A 4,337-nucleotide genomic window follows, 5' to 3' on the forward strand; every position below is an offset into this window, starting at 1 on the left:
TGGTCGTGAGTATCCTTTATGACATCATGTGTGTTCACATGGCTACTTCCTGTGTCAGTTTGGAATTCTGCCTACAACATTGCTAGGCCACTGATCACATGGCAATTCCATCCCTGCTATGGTAGGGAAAGAACAGGATGGGAAGTAAATGAACACTTGCCCTGTGGCAACCAACATTTGCTCAATGTTGGGCAGACTCATTAGATTTCTTTGACCTCCTCACAGAAACCCCATGATGACTGTATCCACAGTCCCTTGTCAGACCACGAATATTAGGCTCACAAGGGTTATGTCCATTTCCCAGGATTTCTCAGCCAAGCCCATGGCAGAACAGAAATTGTGTCCTCACTATTGGTCTGCCTCAACATCCTAAGGGTTCCTCCAGCTACTGTGCTGGTTCTATTTTAATGGTGAACTTTCAGGTCTCCAGGACAGATTTCTGTGAGCAGACTAGGGATGATGGTTTGTGACCAAGAGCTGGTCACTCCTGCTTGGAGGATGGGGGTGGGGGAAGGGTCCAGGTGCCTTGGACCAAGTGGAGAGATCTGTCTTGAACTAGATGGAGAAATCTGTTCAGATCACAGGGTTAGCAGGTTGAGTTACTTTGAGCTGACAGTGTCTGGCATATAATGGGGCCTAGTTAGTATTTGTTAAATGAATGTAGACAACAATGTAGATTTGGGATCAACAAAGCCACTTTTGAGAATCCATACATCTCAACCATTTCTACCCACATCTATTTATTCTGGGCGGGGGGCGGGGGGGAATGACTACAGAACTGTTTCATAACCTGCTTGTAAAACTAGCATCTGTTGAATTTTACTTTTGCAAAATTAGTATTTTTCATTATGTACAGTTAGAAATAGAGCTAATTACCCCCCCTCTCTTGATTATAGCTAAGACTACTGATTTTCTAATCGTAGGAAAGGGAGGCTTTTGCAAACTGGTGACAGAAATGAGGAGAGGCTTTCCTTAAATCCAGCAGAGATAGCTTCCTGGGTGTCTGGTATGTGTAGGAAGATTGTTCTGGACCTATATACATGTCTGTGGGTGCTCAGCTTGGTGACAGCATTATCATCCTTATCTCAGAGGAAAGTAAGAGTGTGTGTGTGTGTATGTGTGTGTGCTCGCACGTGTGTGCATGCGCACATGGGCATGTGTTAATATTATCTGCTTTACATTTGTATAATTAGATTACATATACATGTATTTCAAATCATGTTGGAAAGTGCATTGCCACAGAAAACTGGACCCTAATGTACATTTCCTTTTCATGTATTATGTATTATATATGGCCAATTTTTGCTTCTTGTATTTTTTTAATGTTTATTTACTTTTGAGAAAGAGAGAATCCCGAGCAGGCTCCATGTTCAGCACAGAGCCTGACACAGGGCTTGATCCCAGGGCCGTGAGATCATGCCCTGAACCGAAATCAAGAGTTAGATGCTCAACTGACTGAGTCACCCAAGCACCTGTGCTACTTGTTTTTAATATTCCCTTTACGTTTTTTGTTTGTTTTTTTGTTTTTTGTTTTTGTTTTTGTTTTTTAGGGGCATCTGGGTGCTTCAGTCGGTTAAGCATCTGACTTTGACTCAGGTCATGGTCCCACGGTTCGTGAGTTGGAGCCCCACTTCAGGCTCTGTGCTGACAGCTCAGGATCTGGTGCCTGCTTCAGATTCTGTCTCCCTCTCTCAATCCATCCCCTGCTCACACTCTGTCTCTCAAAAATGAATAAACATTTAAAAAATAAGGTTTTTTTTACATCTTTGCATTTTAATATTTGAATTGATTTTCAAATTTAAAGTACTAGCATTCTCTATAAAAGGTATTTCTAATTGTGGGGAACAAATGGCCCAGTGAAGCATGGCTTGAGATTTAGGGCAGTTTCAAGATTTGAGTCCATGCTCTATGGCTTCCCAGAAGAAGCACATAAATATTTTAAATTATAAGAGACAATTTCTTAAGAGACAATTTCCTAATATATTTACACCAATATATTTCTCTACTAACAATGCAGGAGAGTCTACACTATGCTCAAGTATTCAAAAGGCATTTAAGTGGCCGACTCTTAATTTTGGCTCAAGTTATCATCTCACGGTTCATGAGTTTGAGCCTGTGCTGACAGCACGGAGCCTGCTTGGGATTCTCTCTCTCCCTCAGCCCCCTCCCCACACGTGCTCATGCACATTACATTCTCTCTCTCTCTCTCTTAAAAAAATTCACTCTTATCCTTTGACCCAGACATTTCACTTTTAAAAAAAATTAACATTTATTTATTCTTGAGGGAGAGAGAAAGACAGTGCAAGCAGGGGAGGGGGAGGGAGAGAGAGAGAGGGAGACACAGAATCCGAAGCAGGCTCTAGGCTCTGAGCTGTCAGCACAGAGCCTGATGTGGGGCTTGAACCCATAAGCTGTGAGATCATGACCTGAGCCGAAGTCGGATGCTTAACCAACTGAAACACCCAGGCACCCCCAGATATTTCACTTTTAAAACTCACCATACAAAATATTCTTTGCTGAAATATATATACATATAATATATACTTCATAATACATATATATATATTATATGTATATATAAATATATATACATACATACATATGTAATATATATATGTATATATATACATACATACATATATAATATATATTATATATACATACATACATATATAATATATATATATATTATATATACATACACATATATCATACATGTAATGATATGGCTGTGCTTAACAGGCCCTTTTATTCCCATTTTTACACCATTTTTATTGAGCTATAATTGACATATAGCACTGTGTATGTTTAAGGAATACAGTATTATTATTTTATTTACATAAATGATTACCAAATTACCTTAGTTAACATCCATTATCTCATATAGATACAAAAAAATAAATAAATGAAAAAGACATGAAAGACATCTCCTTGTGATTAGGACTCTCTTAACACCTTTCAAACATACCATAAGGCAGTATTAACTATGATCCTCATGTTGTCATATCCCTAATACTTATTTTTCTTATGACTGGAAGCTTGTACTTTTTTCAAAGTTTTTATCTGAATTCCAGTTAGTTAATGTACAGTGTTATATTAGTTTCAGGTATACAATATAGTAATTCAACAGTTCCATACATCATCTGGTGGTTGTCACGACAAGTGCACTCCTTAATCCCCATCACTTATTTCATCCATCCCCTCATTCACCTCCCCTCTCCTAACCATCAGATAGTTCTCTATAGTTAAGTGTCTGTCTCCTGCTTTGTCTCTCTCTCTCTCTCTCTCTCTCTCTCTCTCTCTCTTTTCTCTCTCTCTTTCTCTCTCCCCTCTCTCAGTTTTTTTTTTCCTTTTGCTTACTGGTTTTGTTTCCTAACTTCCACATATGGGTGAAATCATATGGTATTTGTCTTTCTCTGACTGACTTATTTCACTTAGCATTATGCTCTCTAGCCCCAACCATGTTGGTGCAAGTGGCAAGATTTCCTTCTTCTTTATAAGCTCTTTGATACATGAAGACGAGAGTGGCTGATATTGACAGAAGAAGGGTAGAAATGATTGTCCCTGGAATCAAAGAGAGATGGGAAAGAAGGGACATGGGTACCTGACATACAGAGTAAAAAGGCCAAGGGATGGGTGTATGGGCCAGAAAGGTGAGGGTGATCATTGGGAAGAGAGTGAAGCACAAGTGGAAAAAGCTTCTGAGGTACTGGATTAATCCTGGTGATATGCACCCTTCTGGAAGCCTTCCTTTCTTTCTATGTGTGTTTTGTCTGTCTCTGTTACTTCATCTTCAAGTTGAAGACAAGAGAAACGGTTCCCACACAGTCTGAGAAAGGAGAGATGGTACAGGGTAACAGAGTGTAAAATGGGTCCCTTGGGCAGAGGGCCAGATTTCAGGGCATGTTGGTCCCAGACACCACACCCATTGTTTCCCACTGGACTTTGAGTGCCATCTCAGTGCTCATTTCAGCCCTAACACAGAGTCACACATTATTGGTTATGGGCATAGGATTTGAGGTCAGATCAATTAGTGTTTGAATCCTGGTGCTAAATGATGTGGTCCAGGGCAATTAACTTTGACTGAATGGTCACTCACCTTATTTTTTCCCTTAAATTGAGGATAGTGATAGTTTCTACCTCATGAGAAAATTGTAAGAATTGAGTTAATATCTGGCAATATACATAAAACCCCTGGAGAAATGCCTGTGACCTAACAAGCAGTACAAAGAAGTTAGCTATTACTAGGTCAAGTACTTATACAACATCTGAGGTTTAATAAGGGCTGAATGTGTGTTAGTTGCATTTGTTGTTACAAGAAGGAAAGCAGATGGGTG

The sequence above is a fragment of the Acinonyx jubatus genome, chromosome X, assembly GCF_027475565.1.
Source record: "Acinonyx jubatus isolate Ajub_Pintada_27869175 chromosome X, VMU_Ajub_asm_v1.0, whole genome shotgun sequence".
NCBI lineage: Eukaryota > Metazoa > Chordata > Mammalia > Carnivora > Felidae > Acinonyx > Acinonyx jubatus.